A 23,438-nucleotide genomic window follows, 5' to 3' on the forward strand; every position below is an offset into this window, starting at 1 on the left:
TGGAGGGTGCTGTCATCATTGGTGGCACACTGCCTTTTAAAAATGGCATTAAAATATTGATATCTCTCTAGAACATTCCAATAACATGTCTGGCAAGTTCACAAGGTTCCCAGATTTCTTTTTTTTTTTTTAAGTAAGGATTTGCCTCTCCCCTTTCTCTATGCCTTTTTCTTTATATCTTCACAAGGGAAGGGGATGGAGACTTACTTTAAAAAAACCTGAAAGCTGGGAATTCAGAAACTTCTAAACCTAATGTTACAACACTCTAGGGACATACTTCTATTTTAGTGTCATTTTAAAAAGCACTCATCTTCAGGTGGGGGAGAAGGAATAGGAGTATGGTTTGACTATGACAGTCCAATCATTGACAAATTGGATGGAGACAGGAAGGAGTGGGTGAGATAAAGAAAAAAACAACAGACTTATTATGCACAGGGGGAGAGGTAACCCAAAACCAACTTCCAGCAAAACATCAGTGTCAAAATGGTTTCAAAAGAACTGGGGAAAAGATGGAAGGGAGGGCACAAAAATCTACACTGGTGAAAGCTTATCTGTGTGAGTCTAGCAGGCATGTTGATAAGCATGGGTGGAATGGAAATACATCCCCCAAGTCCTCATTATTTGCCATACAAATGCTTTTTTGTGAAGCTGACTCTGGAAGAAAGTCCATTGCATGTTGATCTTGGGGAATATTGTCATTGCAGCAGGGTCAAATTTTCAGCTTGACCACGCTAAGAGACACTTCACAAGTCATATATTTCCCCTTCACATATTCTAATAATCAAATGTGGCTCTATGGATACTTAAATCTTTGGGTCAGGGCCACACTGACAGAAAACAGATAGTTTGGCAAACTTCAGCCCTTCCCTCCCTGATTTACAGAAGAATCTGTAAACATTCACTTTACGGGTTTGAAATGCCTCCAACTTATCTCTTTTGTCATTGTCAGTGGCTGGAAGCCACTCTGTGGCAGACGGTGGGAGCCATTCTAGACACGGCAGCAGTGACTGGGAGCCACTCCAAGTTGAGCAATGGAGCAATGGAGGCAAAGACTGGGAGTCATTCTTGGCTTGGCAGCAGAGACAGAGGCTTAAAGGGGGGGGTGTCAGGGGGGCAATCATTGGCTCAGCTAGCAAGTGGGAAGAAAGGATGTGACCTCTCATGAGTGTTGTGGGCTAGGTCCCCAATTGTAACAAGGTAATTCCATATGAATGAGGGCATGGTGACTGCAAAAACTGGCATGATCTGGGAAAGCATGGGCATTTGACTCCACCAGACAGCCAATTCATGGAGCAGAATGTGCATGTCTGATTGGGTCATCTCTGACAACATGGTTACTTCCTCCAGAAGAGAATGTCAAGTTTGATGCACAGAGCAATAGATACTCAGAGATGCCCTGACAGGGTCAATCTGCAGTAATAGACCTGTACTTTTTATAGACTGTTTCTGCATGGAGAGTAAATTGCATGTGGTCTCCTGCTTGCAAATGAGGGATAGTAAACCTCACATTTGCAGCCCTCCTCATGGGGAGACCTCTCCCACATTTTCCCTCTGCCATGTCATGGCTTTTGCTTCCTGGTGAGGCTGCAAAGGAAAGTGACACGAACTTCTTCCCCACCCACTCCTTGGCTTGTCAATCACAATGGAACAATGCTATAGAGACTATTGTGCCTTTCCCCAGGCTTGCATACCCACCAAGTCAGTGCAGTATAATCCACTGCAAACATTTTGTTCATTCACACAAACTGGCAGTCCCCCAACTGTGCATATTGAAAGTACAATATGTGAGGTAATTGACTCATGTGAATTGGGCAATGTGGATTTTCTATGAAGGTACAGCTCCCATTCATTTGAACCAGAATCTCATTTTTCAGGTGCATTAGGGAGACTGGCATGTATTATGTTTATTGTGAGAGCACACATGTTCCCAATACACACTGTTTCTTGTTTCCCAGTTTGCATGAATGGAATGACACATCTGCTGAGGACTCCGAGATGGTAAAAATATATAAGAAGAAGAAGAGTTGGTTCTTATATGCCACTTTTCCCTACCCGAAGGAGGCTCAAAGCAGCTTACAGTCACCTTCCCTTTCCTCTCCCCCTGTGAGGTGGGTGAGGCTGAGAGAGCCCTGACATCACTTGGTCAGAACAGTTTTATCAGTGCTGTGGCGAGCCCAAGGTTATGCAGCTGGCTGCATGTGGGGGAGTGCAGAATCAAACCCGGCATGCCAGATTAGAAGTCCACACTCCTAACCACTACACCAAACTGGCTCTCACAGAACATATAGCAGAAAGAGCAGTTTGGAGGGTTGTACAGGCCTTAATATTGTGTTTCTAACTTTTTTTCTGTGAAAGTGGAACTCTTCTTTTAAAGCAACATTTTGGTAAATTAACAAATTGATATGTTTACTGTGAGCCCCTCCAAAATAAAAAAATGTGTGTGAACGGACCAAGGTTCTTCTAATGCTAGCATTTGTTAAAAGATATTTGGCAAAATAAATGTCTCCAAATATCAACTTTATAGTTTGTTGTATGTCTCACAGCTCTGGAGGACATGGTAGTGATGAATAATGAAATGAACGTGGCATTTTAATTTTTTTCTCCTTCTGTTTTTCTCCTCACAGATATCTCAAGGTTTAATTCGAAGATGATGGTTATCTTTTCACCTTCAAAGTCCTTGTTCCCAAGTATTCAGAGTGTTCTCCTTATCTCAGAGTTCCATTAAAGTCCCCCTACCACGGTATTGTTCCCGACGGTTCCCTTGGGTCAGCTGTGGGTGAGTCGGTATCTATGGCGTCATCCTTTTCTAAGCAAAAGAATAATTTACCCTTGTAATCAACAACCTGTTTACAGATTCTGTTCTGCTTCATATTTAAATATATCTCTGCTCTGGATTTTTATGCCATTAGGCTGCCTTTCTCAAACCTTTTGCTCTTGAAACCCCTGGGTTTATTTGTTACTATGCATTGTGCCGTCTGCCGCTTAACACACTAAACTGAAAAGATGGATTCAGACACTTGAACAAATTGAATGGGACAAGGTAACTGAAGAAGTCCTGTAACAAATTGTGGGGAGAGGAATGGGAAGGCGACTGTAAGCCGCTTTGAGCCTCCTTCGGGTAGGGAAAAGCGGCATATAAGAACCAATCTCTTCTTCTTCTTCTTCTTCTTCTTCTTCTTCTTCTTCTTCTTCTTCTTCTTCTTCTTCTTCTTCTTCTTCTTCTTCTTCTTCTTCTTCTTCTTCGTCTTCTAAATCAAGAATAACCACATTGGGACAGTTCACAGGTTCATGATGTCCCCCTCCCAATTAACTCATAACATTGTGTTGTAGTTGAATGTTTGGATGCTGGTCAAATTCTGAACAATTCTCTACTCATACAAAAATACGAACTCAGGAAGAAAGCTAGGCTAGAAGCTATCTTCATGACATGCAAATGTATAAATTTATGTTTGCATATTTGATCCTACACCTCCAGTTTGAAGTAGAATAGCTGCTGTGTGTATACCCTTTTTGTGCCTGTGTTTGTGTATATTGGTATTAGAAATTCTGAATAGAGATATGAGACAGGATAAAAGGATGGGGGGCAAAAAATTAAAAAAGAAAAGAAAATACAGACTGAGAGCCTTTGTGGATGACTTGATGTTAACTCTGGAGGATTCCTTAAAGGAGTTGGAATATCAATGGATAAACTGAAAGATTTTTGTATACTAGCAGGATTTTAAATGAATAAAGAGAAAAAAACTGTTAACAAAAAAAAAGAATTCACAAGCGGAGGGTCATGGCTTTATTCATTGAGTCAATCCACATCAAGTTGGATCTTCCTTTTTTTCTTCTGCCTTCTGTTGGCAGAGTTAAGGTTTGCAAAGACGAGCAGAGCATTAGGCTGCTTAAAAGAATAAAATAGCTTTATTATGAAAAGAAACAACTTTGTATACAAAGAGGAGAGAGAAAGAGAGAGAGAGAGAGAGAGAGAGAGAGAGAGAGAGAGAATTAGTCCTAACAGTCTAACTATCTGTTCTGTGGATTCAGTCTGCTGTTCTGGAGACAAGCAGGGAAGAAGTATACTTGGAGGAGCAGGAAGTCTTCATAGAGCCAAGGAGGTCACTGGAAAAGAGTATTTGAAAAATTCCAAGAAGTTCCTATTCTAACTATGCTACATACACATCTCCCCTGATGCCACCTGCAGGTTATTCTTTTTATTTTGTTGAATCATGCACACTACAGATCTTGCATGTTCCACCATCTGCAACTTTTCCTAGCCTTATTGTCTTTTCCAGTGACTCTGTCTTCTCATAATGTGAAAAGTACAATAGCCTCAGTTCAGTTCTTTTAGTTTCTAACAAGAGTTCATTTTTTTATTTGACTTATTTGATTTTTGTACTGCCTATCCCAGTAGACCAACTCTGGGTGGTGTACAACATTGCACATACATAGAGATACGACAGTAGTAACATCTTCCCTTTAAAATATCCCGCCTGGTTTCTTGAGCCTCCTGCCATCTAAGTCTAAGTCAAGTCAGACTCTGGTCTGGATCTTCTGCCCGGGTCCATTGGGTAAGCTACTCCCCTGTATCATTATTATTGTTATCGTAATATTATGTGACTAGATTTCAAGCCCATTTTAAACTGTTATAAAATGGGCGCTAGACAGCTCCCCCCGAGAATGGAGAACGACATTCTCTCGCCCTGCGGAGCGCCCTCGCTGCAGCGAGGGCGCTCCGGAGGCTGAGAGAAGGCCGGCTCCCACCACCCCCATCCTCCCCAAACGAACGGCGAACGGCCCCCGAAGCTCTCCCCAGCCTTCTCTCGGCCGGCAGAGCGGCCTCGCGGCGTCGTAGACGCTCCGCCGGCTGAGAGAAGGCGGCCAGGCCCACCCGCCCAGGCTCACCCGCCCCCGAGGCTGTCCGAAGCCTTCTCCCGGCCGGCGGAGCGGCCTCGCGGCGTCTATGACGGCGGCGCGGGCGACCGCTCACCTGTCGCTGTGCGGGTGAAGCAGGGAATGGGGAGCTGCGCTTTGTGCGGCTCCCCATTGCCTGCTTCGGGTGGGATGGACACTTGGAGGGGCCAATCAGGAGCCGCTTCGCGGTTCCTGATTGGCCCCTCCGAGTTTTTATCCCGGACCGGTCCCGCCCTAACTCCTCCCCACTACCCCTTAGTCTTTTATACAGTCCGTGGCGCCCGTGGCGCCACGGGCTGTATACAGATGTAGAGATGGCATGACTGTTTGAGGGCCAAGGCTGCGGTCTGTTGGGGAGGAGATGTTTTTTAACGCCACCGTCTTTGCACTTGCTTTTTAGAGGGGAACTTGCTGTTTTAGTAAGTTTTACTACTGTTTTGTGAGATGCATATTGTTTTATAAACCTCCACGAGCCAGCTATAAAAATGCAATCAATCAATCAATCAATCAATCGCAGGTGGTAGACATGTGGGTAAATGGGGCCCAATAGAAGTTAGGTGTTCAGGCTTGATAGTATCTAGAATTCACTTATTTGTCTTTTCGGAGGTCCACAGTAACCTATGACTAAACCTATACAATGCTTAACATATACGTTGGGGTAGAACGATGATTGCAAATGACAGAAAACTGCTGCCCTTGCACAGCTCTGGCATGACCATCTTCTTCTCTCCTGAGGAAGACAATGCAAGGCTTTAGTAAACACCACACAGCCTGAGAGCCAGTCTTAGCCTGCTGCTGGCCCTTCATTATTCCAGACCAGCCCCCAGATCAGCAGGCCACAGAGTATTGATGGTATTTTCACAGCAGCCGCATCTGGCTCCCAGCTTTGCCAGGTCTCTACTGCCTGGGTTGGTGTGCAGAAATGGAGGGGAGGGGGCAGCTGTGCAGATTGTGGTGGACTGGACCTTTGCTGTGCAGTAGCAGAAGATTGCTTTGATCACTGAGCAGTTTTCAAAAGCAGACCCACCTTGAACTCCAATCTGCCATCTGAGCACAACTTTTCCTCTCCCTCTGGTTGCAGTTCAAAATAGAACTACACCCATCAAATCTGAGTGAATTTAGGGGCTTTAAAGGTAAAGGTAAAGGTATCCCCTGTGCAAGCACCGAGTCATGTCTGACCCTTGGGGTGACGCCCTCTAGCGTTTTCTTGGCAGACTCAATACGGGGTGGTTTGCCAGTGCCTTTCCCAGTCATTACCGTTTACCCCCCAGCAAGCTGGGTACTCATTTTACCGACCTCGGAAGGATGGAAGGCTGAGTCAACCTTGAGCCGGCTGCTGGGATCGAACTCCCAACCTCATGGGCAGACAGCTCCAGACAGCATATCGCTGCCTTACCACTCTGCGCCACAAGAGGCTCTTAGGGGCTTTAGGAGGGTGTAACTCTGTTTAGGATTGTACTGTTTTCTTTCTGTCCGTTTTCTCCATTATTTCTTTTCCTTTTGTCTTAAAAAACAGAAACATAAAAAGACAATAGTGGTGTTGCTGCTGCTACATCTCCTCTTAGGTCAGGATGTGAACCACAGCCTCCTGATTAAAGACCAATGCTCAGAGACACCTTTCATCAGGACCAGTTCCATGTTTTGGGGGCCCCCAGACAGGGAGTTCCCAGAGCCCCCTTCTCCCTTCTGCTTGCCCCCATCCTCTTTCTTTCCCACCCATCTGCATGTCCCCCACCTGGGTGTGCATCCTCCCCCTGGCTGCCAGTGCTCACGGTCTCCCATCCTGCCTGCAGCCCCTTCCCCAGCAGTATTAGCAATGGGAGCATCTGGGAGCACTACTGTCCCAGGCCATTGCTTGAATAAATAGTATCTGGGAGCACGGGCGGTTGTGCACTAGCAAGTGAGTATGGGTGTGAGGGAGTGGCAGTGCCCTGCCATAAGTCTTCAGCTCTAGCAGCTGCTTACCCTCATGCTGGCCCTACCTTTCCTTTCACGTATGCTGAACAAAACGCCAAGGCATGTTCTTGTGACTTTATTAGTAGCCTGAGACCAGGGTGCCTGCCAGCCCTGCAGAACCACCTTCCCAGGTTCCTCTTTGGCCACTTTATTTCAGATCTAACAGTCTGCTCCACACTGCCCTCCTGCTTTCCTGTTACAGCAGGCTTATATCATGCACTCACACCCCACAATCCATTTACTTCTCTCTCAGTGTTCACATTAGTCCATTATCTCCCGCAGTCGTCTCTTGTTTTCTCCTCAGTCCATTCCCTTTTAACACACCAGTCCTGTCTCATCATCTCAGATCTTGCACCAGCTGCTGTGGCTCTCCGCTGGTCTCTCCCCTGTATTGTTACACCATTCCTCAGTGTCCTGCTTGGCTTCTTTATGACAAGTTCTCTGGTGAGCATTTCACAGCAATGGTCTCTGCTGCATCTCAGCTCTCTCTTTCCTCCAACAGCTATTCAGCTGCATCTCTCTCTGCGACTCCAGCCGTCTCCCCTGCAGTCCTCTCCCAGCTGGCCTTTAAACTCCCCCAGCCATGGCTTATTCCCCATGACCCCCTCCCTGCCCCAGCCATGGCCTGTCACTTCTGGCCCTTTCTTCCTCCCTCATTATCCAGCTTTCTGTCTCCAGCTGCTGCTCTGCCTTTGCAGAACGTGCTGGTGGGTCACCCTTATGTATGTTGCCACCGTGGAATTTGAGTTTTATAGGGGATGAGAAATGTTATTGTTCCATACATGTGATGGAATATTGAGAAGTACATTACTGTGTAATTGAGTGACAAATATATATATACCTAGCATTAACATTGCAGGATGCCCTTCACTGGGCCGTTAGTACTTGTCTTGGGCCATTAGTTGGAGATATTTTGGCTCGCAGCACTCCCTGTCTGTCATGAATGCCCTCGTAAAACATACTTGTTGTTTCTTAATCCCAAAATGCAAGAAACTTGGCTAGAGAGCATAAATAAGTATCTACAACAAAGGAAGTCCTTTGTGTCTGAGTCCCCTCCCCCCCCCAGATTGCTCTTAGCTAAAATAACTTCAAAGTCAACTGATCCACATACACTTTAATATGAAGATTTTCCTACTTTGTTCCTATTAATGATTTAAAATATTTACTACACTATGCTTTGAACGAGGAGGAGGCACACCAGGGCAGAGTCTGCACTTACTTTTTTTATTCCATTGTCAATCCTGTTGAATTCAGATCGCTTTGAACTCGGGTCTTCCTCTTCCCCCCCTCTCCATTGAAACAGGAAAGTCTTCTGCACGTGGTTAGGGAGGCTCAGAAGAGGGGGGGGGCAAATGGAGACTCTTTCTTTGTTTTCTTGAAGGGGAGGGGGAGAGGATCCAAGAAGTCAGAGGAGGGAGGGGAAAAAATCCTTTCTTTTCTTGAAGGGGGGGACGACGACGAAGAAGGCACAAAAAAAAAAAATCCAAGTCCGACAGAAGTTGAGAGAAATTAGAGGCTTCTCCTTTGAGGCAGGCTTGTCACATGACCACCTGTAGCCAATCACGGGTCCTCTACCACGGAGGAGAGCCCAGATTCAAAACAATGCAATTTTCTGAATATATTCAGGATTAGCAGCAGTCTGAGATATCGCACAATAAAGGTAGGGTCACTCCGGGTGAATCCTTCTTGCTGCAGAAGGAAAATTTAAATTGCCCCAAATCCAAATGGAAATCGCATTCTGTGTAGAGGGCAGGGACTGAATCGATCTGGGGTTGGAATAAAAGCTCCGTGCAGTTTACAGCCAGTACTGAGAATGCATTTGGCATAGATGAGCTGACGGTGCTCCCTTCCATCTGCCCAGGCCATATTACTTCTTGACCTACTGCTTCTGGGCCTGGGTCACTCTGTTTGACCTTCCTTATTATGAATGACATTGGCTAAAAGGCATGTATCATAGAATCACAGAATCACAGAATCACAGAATCACAGAATCACAGAATCACAGAATCACAGAATCACAGAATCATAGAGTTGGAAGGGGCCATACACCCCCTGCTCAACGCAGGATCAGCCCAAAGCCTCCTAAAGCATCCAAGAAAAGTGTGTATCCAACCTTTGCTTGAAGACTGCCAGTGAGGGGGAGCTCACCACCTCCTTAGGCAGCCTAATCTGAAAGCAGATTGTGAAATGCCTGATGACATCATGAAGACAGACTGATCCCTAAAGAAAGGGGGGAAACAGTGTTATCTGACTATTAGCTTCAAAGCCCATTCTTAAGAACGGGCCTTGAAAGGGCCCCCTTCCTTGGCCACGCAGTTTAAGGTGGCTTTGGGCCGCAGCTTGCAGCCAGATCAAGTGGGGCAGGCGGGGGCTGGGCAACTCGTTATCAGGGCCGGGAAAGAGCTCCTTAGCAGGCAGTCAGCAGGCCGGAAGGCCCTCGTGAGCAGGCCCAGCCTAGTAGGCCAGGAGGCCAGTAGGCCAGCCTAGTAGGCCATTAGCAAGCCCTCCACCATGACTCTTTGCCCAGGGCCCTCTCCCCTTGCCTGCTGCTGGCTCCAGGCACTGAGGCGTCTGAGAGCAAAGAGGCTAGAGTCCAGGGATGGAGGACGGGAGCTGCAGGGGCAGGGCCAATCAGGACAAAGCTGGCTGCACCCTGATTGGCCCTATTCTAACTTGGACAGCCGGACATCTCTCATCCTCCAGGCTGTTTCATAAATATATAGAGGAACAACAATGGATAAGGATGTAGGCCAGTAGGCTGGGACATTGTGAGTGCATAAGCCAGCCTTGTTCAACCTTATGATGGTGGAAGTACCCTTGAAATATTTTTCAAGCTTCAAATGATGTCAGCTGGCCATGCCTCCATGTCGAGTCCAGGAGCACCTTAGAAACCAACAAGACTTTGGGGGGGGGGATGAGCTTTCAAGAGAGGAAGGTCCCTTTGGAGGAATATGCCAAGTGTGTGGGAGAGGGAAACTCTCCTTAGATGTGTAGGTGTAGATGTGTAGATGGGGGGGGGGGGGGTGTCAAGGCTCAGCTATAGGAGTTCTTTGTGCTTTGTAAAAACAGAGTTTCAGAGCTCTGTGCCCTGAGAAGACCATCTTTCCTGCGGAGCTAAACAAGTTTCCAATGCCAGTGCTTTAGAAAGAGGATTGGAAGTTGAGCAGGGGGCTGGACTAGATGGCCTGTATGGCCCCTTCCAACTCTATGATTCTATGATTCTAAGTTGACCAGACAAAACAGCAGTTGTGGCTCTCTCAGGATGGGCGGTGGGAGGATGGCGGGTGGTAAGGAATTCTGATGGGTTACCTTCAGAATGTTGGTTGGTACATTGTTTCTTCTTGGGCTTGATGGCGGGGTTTCGTAGTGGAGTTGAAAAGTTTGAGATGCAGTCGTTCCAGACTATTCATGATTATTTCTGCCTGATCCTTGGTGCAAGTTCTGAGCAGGGGTTTAGCAAAACCTCTTCAATCACATTCTTGGATATGAAGTGTCCTGGTTCATTGGCAGAGTGAGGGCAATACTGAAGACATGTGCATGCACAGCAACGCTTATGCCTTGAATAAAACTTTGGTGGTACCACTGGACTTTTTGACAAAAATAACGTTAGCATTTTAGGGAACCATGTAGTCAAGGTAGCCCGATGTCAAGAAAGGTGTAGAAGAGGGAATCTGAGCAGATGCATCCTATCAAGCAGGGGTCAGGAAAAATGTGCCTAAAAATTGCTTGCTGAAATCCTCATTTTAGTAAAACAATTAAATATCGCTGCATTCTGCAAATCCAGTTCCCAGATGAAGAGCAACGAAGGGTGACTTCCTGCTGTCATTCCTCAGCTAGGCCAATGATTGTCTTGAAGAACCATGATGAGAAAGCTCACATACCAGCACAGCACTGGATTAACCTGCTCTGTGCCTTTATTGTCAGGGCTCCCCATGATTCATGGATGCACAGACTGGGAGGGAGAAGGAATGAGTCTGACTCTCTGTGTCTGTGTGTGCCGGAGCGGAGCCTCAGTTAAGTCTGCCTTCTGATCCTGCCTGCCCCTGCCGATATCCCTAGCGAACTCCTTTCTCAGTGGCTGCCTGCCAGAAGACCTCAGGCTGACAAACCTTGTAATCATTGTGATGGATAAGGAAGCAAATATTTGCAGGAGGAGTGCTTTGAATGGGATTGCTAGGGACAAGACTGAAGGAGTCAAAAACAGAGAGGCGGAGATTACAGTAGCGAAGAGATGCCAGATAAGAGGCTGGCTAAGAGCTTTGGCAATCTGGACAGAGAGAAGCGCTTGGAGCTTGGGGGGGGGGGAGTTGTGATGGGGGGAAAGCAATTGAAACTTGAACTTTGTAATGAACAAAATACAGATTGAATAAGCAGGCCAAGGTTCCAAGCCAGGATATATACCAATTGTACAGTGAGTGCCAAAGCAAGCCCCCAATTCAAGAGTGTCCCAGTTACTGGTATCCATGTAAGACATGTCCAATAGGTGAAATGGTTATCATGCTTTGAGAATATTTTTAACCTGTTGGAAAAATTAAGCCCATGTTTAATTTAGGGCTACATTTTTTCACTGGCTTAATGTATGAGGGCAAATTTTCTTTAATAAAGCTGTGCTGATAACATCAATGGCAGGGGGAAATAATTAATTTGTTTATGGAACAGATGTTTATTCCAAAGATTTGGGAATGGTTTATAGCTTGAAAATAAGAGGGTGCAATGCACAATATGGCAAATGCCTTATTTTAAAAAGACAAGACAAAACAAACAACCACAAAAAACCCTCAGAGAAACAAAAATTCCTTACAAAAAATAATTTAGCTTTAACCTTTCTTCCCAGCACCTTGGAGTTTCCTCAGGTATACTTTGTCCCTTTCACATTGATGCCAGAAAAATACAGATTCCCATACAACCTATGCGTACCACATGCTAACATCATCTGCCTAAGATGATTGCTACAGTTGGAAGTTTCTCAGAAAACTCTCTTTGACTGTTTACGCACTGGGGACTTCACTGCCCCAGCTCCCATGCAGGAGCACAAATCGGGGGCAGATGAGGTGCACTAGGCCAAATGCTAACCCATGTGGGTGCAGAAAGAGGTGGGGCAACCTGCCACAACTAAAACTGCAGCCTGCAGCCCAGCATGAAACCTCCGGTGCGTAAACAGTCTTTGGCATTATGGCTCAGATACCAACAAAACAAATTGAATTGTGTAGTTCCTAACAAAGAGGCAGTGGACTGAGTTCCCACCAAGGTTTGGGACAGAGTTTGGATACAGTGTGGGAATGAGCATTGAGTACGAAATACTAGAGTAACCTTTGTATAAGCAGGGTAGCCATCTTGGTTTGTAGAACAAGATATAGATTTGAATCCAGGAGCACCTTAGTTCCTTACAGTCCCAGATCTTCAACTCTTCAGAACTTGTACCTGCCCTTCCCCCAAATCTTGTTGGATTGTTAAGATGCTACTGGTCTCAAATCTAGCTCCATAGGCCTTGTTTTTACTTGATTTTTAAAAAATCCATTGATGAGCTTGCTGCCCAGTGGCAAAAAAAGCACGCCAGAAAGAGTCGCACAATAAGGTGTTGTGTGGGGCTGGCAGTGATTCGCTGAGGACACTGAAAAATTTGTTGTATGAAGATCCCTCAATGCTGTCTTGGTGCTTACACCAACATCTATCATATAGTTCACTTCAGGCTAAGAATGGTTGGCATTGAATCCCATCGGGTGATTCCGCACCAGTAGTGCTACTTCGGGCTGCCGCCGGTGTGTTGCTGTGGAGCTACATGCTTTGCTGCTTCCTGTGTCCCCATAGAGCAGGGGTAGTCAACCTGTGGTCCTCCAGATGTCCATGGACTACAATTCCCATGAGCCCCTGCCAGCGTTTGCTGGCACGGGCTCCTGGGAATTGTAGTCCATGGACATCTGGAGGACCACAGGTTGACTACCCCTGCCATAGAGGACACATTTCAGCACCAGATCTGTGTCCCCAGGGGACACAGGCATGGCAGAAAGGTTCTGGCAGGGTTTTTTTATTTTGCAGGGAGTGGAGAGTGCATGGGAATGCAATGCCACCTTCCTGAATTTTTTTTTTAAGCCCTGGTCTACCCTGCAGTGCCGTGCGGTGCTGCAAACTGACCAGGGCATTTTTTGCCCCCCACCAGCCTCCATAGGCTGTGGAAGAGCTGGGCCTTTCAGGTCTTTTCCCGTCCACACAGGCCTGCCAAGGGCTGGCCCTGTTGACACCCAGAGCACCAAAACGGAACAGGGAATAATAAGTGTTCCCTTAGCGCAGGGCTTCTGGGGTCTGATCTGCACCAGGCCCAGGAGGGTAACAGCCTGGCAGCGACATCATGTGAATATGGGGATTAGCCCCGGGTCCATACTGATGCCACCCTGGCCTTTTCTACCCATGTGGAATTAGCCTTAGACAGTAATCCTAAGCAAAGTTACATACTTCTAGACCCATTAGCTTCAAAAGACTTGGTAGGGTATAACTCTACTTAGGATAGCACTGTAGATCATCTGACTAGATTTGTGCTATAATGCTTAGTTGACAGAAGATGTTACTCTCCAGAACTCCAGGATCACTGAATGGTTATCCATCTAGTGCATGTGTACCACCTGTATTTCGGGATGATTCCAAAATTATCTTCACACAAATTTCCCTACAGATTTTAGCACTGCTAGTTACCTGGATTTGATTTGGGAGTTGAACATTCAGTACCCTACAATATTCTGATATTTTTACTTTCCAGTTTTGTATAAAACAACATGCACATACTATTTACTACAGCAATTTAGTTCCTTCAGCTTGTTTACACTTATGTTTTCCTCTGAATTACCTGTGTGGTTGTGCACTCTGATGATTCATTGCAAAAGATAAGAATCGAAAAGATCATGATAAAACTCTTGATATTGTCGACAACCAAATTAATGCAGCTTCCAAAAAAAGCCTTTTTAAAAGTCAGTTTAATCCAGAAGATGGCCCCCTATTTTGACTCAGCTGATTTGAAAACCTGGATGCCACAGTAACATTAAGACAAGACTACTATTATGCTCTCTCTATATATCTCCCCTTAAAACCAACTTGGAGACTCCATTAGTTACAGAATCCCACAGCTGTTATTATTGGGAGCTAGGTGGAACACACTCATTACTCCTATTCTGCCTATCAGTTACTGGATTCAATTCATAGCATTGTCTATCACAAACAAAGCCTTTCATGTCCCTAGATCCCCATGCTCTGCCACAACAGGTTTTCTGCTCAAGATCCACAACTGCCTGCACATGTGCATTCTCTATTGTGGCCCCACTTTATGAAATGACCTGTCTTATGAGATGAGCAAGATTCCTACTCTTCAGTTCATTCTGCAAAATATGTAAAACAGCATTATTCAGTTGGGTGTTTTTACACAGGTAATAGGACTGTGCTATTGCTTTATTTTTGAATTTATAAGTTGTCCTTTCCTGGAGCCTCAAGGTGGCTTATAGAAAGGTTTAAAATAGCTAATAAAATTAAATATCAGTCTAGATTTTAACATTATAAAATTAATTTTTAATTAATAACTAATCTTATTGATATAGAACCTACGGCCATCTCGTCTTTATGAGCAACTTTAAGGTTACTAAACTGAGGGGGGAGGACATATAGACTTCTTAAAGAGTTTGTCTGTGGGGTAGACTGTCAGGCAGAGAGGCCAGCATCTTCCTGGTGTGATTTCTGGGCCTCAACCATAGGTCTGGCAAAACAGCTTTGTCTTACAGGTCCCATGGAATTAGTGAAAGTCCTGCAAGGTCCAGATCTCATTAGGTAGAATATTCCACCAGCTCAGGGCCAGGGCCAGGGCCAGGGCCAGGGCCAGGGCCAGGGCCAGGGCCAGGGCCAGGGCCAGGGCCAGGGCCAGGGCCAGGGCCAGGGCCAGGGCCAGGGCCGAGAAGTCCCTGTCCCTGGCTGAGTCAAATTTCAGCATATTTTGATCCATTGACTGTAATGCACTTTTGGGGGGGTGTAATGGGAGAGACAGCCCTGCAGGTATGCTGGATCCAGACTGTTTAGGGCTTTGAAGGTTAGTACCAAACTCTGAACCTGATCCAGTCTCCAATCTGGAGCCAGTGCAGCTCGGAGAGCACAGATCAAATATGTACTTTCCATAGTTTTTGGAGCAGTCTCAAGGGCTGCCCTGTGTAGAGTGAGTTACAGTAGTCTAATCTGGAGGTGACTGTGGCATGGATCATAGTGGTTAAGTTGGATGTCAACAAGTAGAGTGCAAGTTGTTGTGCCTGGCGATGGTGATAAAATACCTGATGGGTGACATTTGTGATCTGAGCCTCCATAGACTGGGAGTGATCCAGATCACACTCAGGTTCTACGGTGGTCAAAGGTGTCAATCTGACTCCATCGAGAGCTGACAGTTGAACTACCTTACCCATGGCATGTCGATCCAACCAGAGGACTTTCATCTTAACTGAATTCAACTTTAGCTGATTGTGCTTGAGCCAATTCACCATAGGCTCCAGACATCTTGTCAAGGAATCTGGGGGTGCAGAGACATTGCTGTCCATCAGCAGGAACATCTGGATATCATCATCATACTGGTGGCAACCCAGTCCCAAGCTCTGGATCAGCTGGGCAAGGGGTGCATGTAGATGTTAAATAATTCCAGGGAGAGTGTGGCTCCCTGTAGAACCCTGCATACTAGCGCATGTCACTGAGAGGTTCTCATGACCCTCTGTCCCTGACCTTGGAGAAAAGATTGTAGCCATTTGAGGGCTACACCTTGTATCCCCATATTGACTAGGCATTGGACTAACAGCCTATAATCTACATCATTGTCAAATCTAGCATAAACAGCAGCACTGATGTGCCTAGGTCGGGCTTTATCTGGAGATTATTTGTGAGGGTGGCCAGAGCTGTCTATACCCCATGGCCAGGCCAGAAGCCAAACTGTAATACAGTCACCTGAAATTCAACCCTTCCAAGTCAGAGGTCCTGTAGCTGGGCAGAAAGGCAGATCAGGAAGCACACCTCCTACTTTGGCTGGGGTGCAACTTAACACCTTGCCCTCAGCCAGGAATTTGGACATGATCTGGGATGCTTCCCTCTTGATGGGAGCTCAGATCATGGGAGTAGCCCACATGGCATTCTCCCATCTTTACCAGATGAGGCTGTTAGCACCCTATCTGCCCGTGGACTGCTTGGCTACAGTGATTCATGCAATGGTTACCTTCAGATTGGATTTCTGTAACTCGCACTATGATGGCCTACCCTTGTTCTTGACCTGTGGTCCTTGAGCACAGGTGCAGAATACAGCTGCATAGGACCTCACAGATACATCTTGGAGGGCCCATGTCCTGCCAGTGCTGAGGCAGCTGCATTGGTTGGTGGTTGCGGCTCAGATCAGGCTCAAGGTTCTGATATTAACCTTTAAAGCCATCAGTGGCTTGGACCCCAGTTATCTGAGGGACTGCTTTCCTCTTTATGCCCCCTGCAGGACTCTATACCCTGTGGGTGGTAATCTACTGGAGATCCGCAGCCCCAGGGAATTCACCTAGCCTTGACCCAGACCAGGGCCTTTTTGGTCCTGGCCTTGACCTGGTGACACCCAGGTGAGCTGACGGCCCTGGAGGAGCTGGCATAGTTCTGCAGGGCCTGCAAAATGGAGCTCTTCCACTGGGTCTTAAGTTGAGGCCAGAACAAGTGAGATCAGAGGCCCCTCCTAAGGCTGGAGCAGTTCAACAGACTCTGCCAGTCCATCGGGGAAGTCTCTACTCTCTCCCAGGCAGGCTGATGGACTGGGTTGGGGGGATGGTTATTATTCACCACTAATCTTGTGGGTTACTGGGGATTTTATCTGATCTTTCTTACACACCATGAGTTGTTCTGGGAGTGGCAGGCTATAGTCCAATAAATAATAATTAAATAATGAGCCAATGTTTCATCCAAGAAACTCTGAAGTTGTTCTCTTGTTTTACAGCATTTTGTCAGTGTACATGTGCAGACCAGTACTATAGGGGAGGGGAAAGGTTGAAATGAACTCTAGCCATTTGTACACGCTCCCATTCTCAAAACTGCTGTAGAAATTCTCTAATGAATTGGAGAAGAATATAATCAGTACAGTAAAATTCTGAACCAATAAATGAATGAAAAATTGTATTCAGCATACCAGAAACCCAAGCCCAGTGGCTTTCAGTAGTGGCACAATATGTGTTTAGTTGCCTTTGCTGTATTCACTCTCATGCAAACGATTGAAACCGGCATTCAATTCGTAAAATAATATTTTCTCTACCTGGCCTGTTTATCAGACCGCTGCTTGTTTGAAACTCTCACAACTGAAGCGTTCATGGGATTTAGAAAAGTAGCCATTTGTTTTGCCAGGCCCGTGTGGTATCTACCTTCACTGTTCTGCAATCAGACTCATGAATGGGGTGCTCACAGCTGAGAATTTCTCACTTGGACCCTTTTCTTTGAACAAACATCTCATTCCTCTTTCTTGGATTCTTCTCTGTGCTGCTTTTCCAGTCAGACAAATGTAATCTGAATTGCCAAATTTCAGCAGTCGCTGAAAATAGGACTCTAAAGTCTGCTTGTACCACAGGCTCTGTTCAGGCAGATACAGTAGACTGTGGTGGCTAACTTTACAGTCCAATCCTAAGGATGTCCATTTGTCTTTTTCTGGCACCGTGCTACCCAGCATGCCGTCGACTGCAGGCTCTGTTGCTTCCCACATAATGTGTTGCTGCTATGGCTCTCTCCCTCCCCACCGCCAACTAGCCTGCAGCTTTGAAAAGATTAAAAATGCATACTTTTATTGCTGCTGCTTTAACAGAGGTAGCTCAAAGGTATCACAACAAGCAATATTCCTCATACGATGGTGCAAGGAATTAAATTAACATTTAACTAGACAATGCAACATTTTTCATACGGTGTGTTAACTAAAAATTAATCAAATACACAAGGCTGTTTATAATGCGGTTCATCAGGCTAACAAACAAAGAAGGAGGGGGGAACTAAATTAGTATTTCACTAAGCAATACAAAATTTCTCATATGATGTTAAATAAAAATTAATCAAATGCACAAGGTACTTCATAGTGGTTTATATTGCTAGCAAACAAAAGGGAGGAAAGTTAACCACAAGGAAATATTCTTGAAATGTTTGTATAGATGACTGCATACAGCTCAAGTTTTCTTTCTTTCTTTCTTTCTTTCTTTCTTTCTTTCTTTCTTTCTTTCTTTCTTTCTTTCTTTCTTTCTTTCTTTCTTTCTTTCTTTCTTTCTTTCTTTCTTTCTTTCTTTCCATTCCATTCCATTCCATTCCATTCCATTCCATTCCATTCCATTCCATTATTACAGTGCCATCATGAGACTATACTTAGGGAGAACTAAAAGTTCTCCTTAAATGTGAGTGATAATAACTGAGAACAGTTTCCAGTTTTAACTGCAATTGCACTGGGAGTAAGTACCATTGAATAACATAGAACTTAAAATTGAGTAGACCTGCTTGTTTATTTATATTTGTATACTGCTACTCTCAGATGTCTTGCAGTGGTTTACAAAATCAGTAAAAATACAATAAATTTAATTTATAATTTATATTTTTGTTGATGAATTCACCATTTCCCCCCACTCCTGGATTTGTAGATCTATACATGCAGTGTGGCTTTTCTATGTAATATTTATAGAATTTATTTATTTTATATTTATAATTGGAGCCTCTTGTGGCCCAGTGTGGTAAGGCAGCAGACATGCAGTCTGAAGTTCTGCCCACGAGGCTGGGAGTTCAATCCCAGCAGCCGGCTCAAGTTTGACTCAGCCTTCCATCCTTCCGAGGTCAGTAAAATGAGTACCCAGCTTGCTGGGGGGTAAACGGTAATGACTGGGGAAGGCACTGGCAAACCACCCTGTATTGAGTCTGCCATGAAAACACTAGAGGGTGTCACCCCAAGGGTCAGACATGACTCGGTGCTTGCACAGGGGATACCTTTACCTTTTTATAATTGTGTTTTTATTCCACCCTGTCTCAGTAGGCTCATATGCAGATGTATAGAATGCTGGTTTATAGATACACAAATAAATGTGTACTTTTAAAGGGAAAATCCTATGCAACGAATCAGAAAATGGTATGCAAATAGACAGCCAGATAAAATAACTCAAAGGAGAAGCAATATCAAAATGGGAGGTAGGGATTGAAAAAGCAAGGATGAGAAATTTTCTATACCAGTGCACATTGGTCAAATCATCCTCTTTTGCCCACACACTTGCATCATTTTACCCAATGTCCAATGACAGATATATACTCAGGACTGTAAACTGGGCATTTGGCAGGGTCAATGTGTTTGCCTACTTCAGGCAGTGGTGGACTTGCTGGCCAGCAGTGGGCAGGATGGGAAATGTGCTCTTCCGCAAACCTACCCCTTCAGAGAGAATGAGAGCCTCAGGATCGTGTCTATGACGCAATAGCCATCTGTTGGAAGAGTTAAAATATGCAAACAAGCAGAGCACCAAACTGCTTAAAGAATAAAACAGCTTTATTAAGAAGAGTAACAGCTGTGTAAAAAGGAGAGGAAAGAGAGTCTGACTAACTGTTATTCTTCCTCTGAAGGCAAACCAGGAGGAAATGTGCTAAAAGGAGCAGGAAGTGTTCAATTGAGCCAATCAGGAAGAAATTATCTGGAAAATACCAAAAAGTTACTGATCTCAATATGCCAACTACGCATCTCCTCTGATGCCCTCTGTAAAATATTCTTCATAAGCTGGTGAATCATGTACCTTCCATATTCCAACCACATCCAGTAGACTTTTGCAATATTTATATATTGCCCCTCCTTTTCCCCCAATGGAGACCCCAAGTGGCTTACATTGTTCTCTATTTTATTCTCACAGCAACCTTTTGAGGTAGGTTAATGTGACAAGAGTCTGCAGGAGCTGGTTGATGCTTTTGGCTGTGCGAGACACCCTCCATCAGGTCCGTGAAGCAATTCACAGACAGTATACATCTTCTGCCAAAGCATGGAAGGAAGATGTTTCTTGAAAATCTTTGCTGGATCTCCCATTACTGTATTTGAGAACTGGACTTCTGGGCCAACACAGGATTATTCAGCTAATTGTGACACTCCTAATTTGCCTTTCTCCAAAACAGGACTCAAAGTGGGTTAAATGTTAACATAAAAAGGTGTAAGCAGCATGATGGCATAGGTACAATCTGGCAGAGGATGAGGTACCCGACTTTCAGAAGAATTGGGTTTTACACCCTACTTTTCTCTTCCTGAAGGAGTCTCAAAGAAGTTTATAATCTCCTTCCCTTCCTCTCCCTGCAACAGGCCTCTTGTCAATGGGGCTGAAGGAATTCTGGGAGAACTGTGACTGGCCCAAGGTTACCCAGCAGGCTTTACGTGGAGGAGTGGGTGTCAAACCTTATTCTCCAGATCAGAGTCCACTGCTCATAACCATGCTTTGGACATTCTGAACATTGGTGAAATCCTGCCACCAACTGACTGAAATGGGGAGAAAAGCTGTTGCATATGCAAGATGACAGAACTGGGGGAAAAAAGAGAAGTGGTCTGTGCAGATTAGGAAACATGTGGTTGGCTTTTCTAGATTTCCCCTTACAAGGATATAGTCAGTTTTTGTTATAAGCTTGGGATAAATGTGTTTAACACTTGTCATTCTGATTTGTGCTGTTGTATCAATGTACTTTCATATTGTCTTCACCAACTGTGGGTCCTCAAATGCCTGGGAGAAAGGTGGGCATATGCATATTTTGGATAAATGAAACCTAGCAAATATCTGAATGACTTCCCTGGGCCACACTAAGCTCCAGGCTGTCTGCTCCAGGCCATTTTGTTCCTAACTACATCAAGGGTTTTGCAATGTACAACTTATTTCAATGTAATTGATTAACTAGTCCATCCAAAAGGCAGTGAGAGTTAATAAGCTAAATATCTTTACTTGGTTGACAGTCATAGTCTGAACAATTCAAGATGAGGAGTGAAAGTGGACAGAGATCAAGACTGAAAAAAGTTGTAAATGTTGCTATGAAGTGTCCAATATTTCTCTGCATTTTCATAGATGTTTCATTCATTCCTTTTGCCCAAAGAAAAAAACTGCTTGTCAGAAAGATGGCTAGGCTGACCTCTCCTCCTTTTTATGCTTTGTTCAGAGAGGTTCTCCGCCATGGGGAAAACATTCAGACATGAAGCCCTACACCACTGGCTGACTAAAGTGCTACAATCTGGGGAAAGCTTTGCCTCTTGATTCTGCTGATGTCTAGACTAGTTCTGAGAGTTACTCAACATTCCCTTTTCATCAGAACATATGCCGACGTTTCAAGGAGTGCTGCAACCATTAGCATTTGGGTGTATTTTTAGCTTGACTTCTCTGTGTAAATCAAAGCTATCTGCTTCTTTATGGACACTTCTATTGAATCAAATACTGATAATGGGTTCAATCCAGATTTAAAAATTCCGTCACTTTCTTGCCTCCTTCCTCCCAATGCATGCCATTGATGTCCACAAAGTTCTGCTCCCAGGAGATAGGAAACCCAGAAGAATAAGATGAAATGAGTCTGCCACTAGACTGGGGGAACTGCTGAAAATTGTCAGCTTAGTTTGGATCCAACCCACTGATATGACACTTTCCAATCATATTCCCAAGAAGCTGCCACTTCCATCTTTCAGGTTATAAGGGCACATTGCAAAATTCAGCACAATGATGAGCAATGGACTTGTCAAACAATTAGTATACGATATGGAGCAAAATAATGCATAATACGGGTGGAAAATGTTATATTTAGGCAGAATGTAGATTGATGCCACCAAAATCTCTTTAGGGTGCTGAATAATGAAGGGGAAACACTTGACGGATATGTTTTCGACTCTATTTACATAACATGGAGTCAATATACTTATGACATATTTGCATCAGAATCATATCTATATATTCAGCCAATGGGAAAGAATAACTGGGTTTTACCAACATGCTTATACATTAATAATATTACTTGGCAATCTGATGTTTCAAGACCCAGGGTGAATTACTTATTAAAAACCCATATACAGCTATCTGTCTTTATCTTTCTTTTCTGTGTGGGTCATAATGGCTCTGATTGTTTTCAAAATTACATTTGGACAGGATATGACTGTTACATGAGAACTCTCAAACCAATATCATTTCCCTCACTCATAAAATACATTACACTGCTGGGCGCACTGAGCCAAGTCATTAATGAGGAAGCTTTAACCTAACCTTTGTGCTTCTGAACAGCCATTACGGCAAACTAACATTTTAGAAAAAGCTTTAAAAAGTGAAACTGACATGATTATGAATATTGATATTAAGTTCGCTTAATTTTTCAGCTGTCGCCAGACATTTTTTTTGTTCCTAATGGTTTGTCTTTTATAGGCAGCTTGCCTTCTGTATGGGAAGGAAAAAAGAAGAAGAGAAGACTTCCTACTGAAACTTGTTCATAAACCCTAGGAAATAACAGATCCATTTAATAAGGTCAAATTTCACATTTTTTAAAAAAAGCCTGACCAATAACAAGAAAGTATAATATATGCTATTGTTTTAAGCAGAAACCATATTCAGGAGCTATAGGAGACATGCATGTCCAGGGGAGTCATGCAGATGGAGCGGTGCAGATGGGAAAGCCATATCCTGAAATCCAGCCTTGTCTTTCTTTGTCTCTAATTAGCATGGCTATAAGGACGTATCTATAATGACATATCCAGCTTAGTGTAGTGGTTAGGTGTGCTGACTTCTAATCTGGCAAGCCAGGTTTGATTCCCCACTCCCCCACATGCAGCCAGCTGGGGGACCTTCGGCTCACCACAGCACTGATGAAGCTGTCCTGAGCAGTAATATCAGGGCTCTCTCAGCCTCACCCACCTCACAGGGTGTCTGTTGTGGGGAGAGGAAAGGGAAGGCAACTATAAGCCACTTTGAGACTCCTTCTGGTAGACAAAAGTGGCATATAAGAACCAACTCTTCTTCTTCAAACTTCTTACTATCATAGAGCTGTTTCCACATTGACTTGTCTGCTGAGGACCCATGAGTATTTGATCAAAAATGGCTGCACCTTGCAGAGAATTCATGGATACTGGCCAGACCTGGTAGGTTGTGCCTTCATTCCATATGAACCGTGCCCCCCCCCCCACCACCTTGAAGCTACACATTGCTGAGAATGATTGGAAGCAGTGGGCATAGCTTTTAAGGGAAATCAGTCCAGCATTTTCTCATCTTTTCACTGTTGAATAGCCATTGACAAACACAGCATCCAATGGAAATTGACTTATATGGAACCTCTTGTCCTGAACAAAGGAGCCAACATAACTTGGGGAGGTGATACTTCAGAATTGCCCATCTGAGCACTTCCAAGGTGAGCAAATGTTTGTGTGATGTGATTCTGGCACTACCCTTTTGTTCATCAAGGTCCTCCTGTTTCCCTTATGCATTCCATGAGTAGCAGGTCTGAGATATGGCTTTAACATTGGTCCATTTGCCCACAATGATGTGAAGCTTCATATTTAATTGGAACAAATAATCCAAACATTCATCACTTTTTTGCTGGGCTGTACCATTTGAAACTGGCAG

At 44.6% G+C, this 23,438-nt stretch overlaps 1 long non-coding RNA gene across 2 annotated transcripts in view; it reads left to right on the plus strand.

Annotated features, from left to right (window-relative positions):
- LOC143836795 (uncharacterized) overlaps nt 1–23,438 on the plus strand; it is a 146,153-nt gene that overhangs the window by 56,385 nt on the left and 66,330 nt on the right. For both annotated transcript variants that reach the window (XR_013230743.1, XR_013230744.1), the window contains exon 3: nt 2,625–2,776. This is a non-coding gene — a long non-coding RNA (uncharacterized LOC143836795). The remainder of the gene's footprint in view (nt 1–2,624; nt 2,777–23,438) is intronic.

The sequence above is a fragment of the Paroedura picta genome, chromosome 4 (genome assembly GCF_049243985.1).
Source record: "Paroedura picta isolate Pp20150507F chromosome 4, Ppicta_v3.0, whole genome shotgun sequence".
NCBI lineage: Eukaryota > Metazoa > Chordata > Lepidosauria > Squamata > Gekkonidae > Paroedura > Paroedura picta.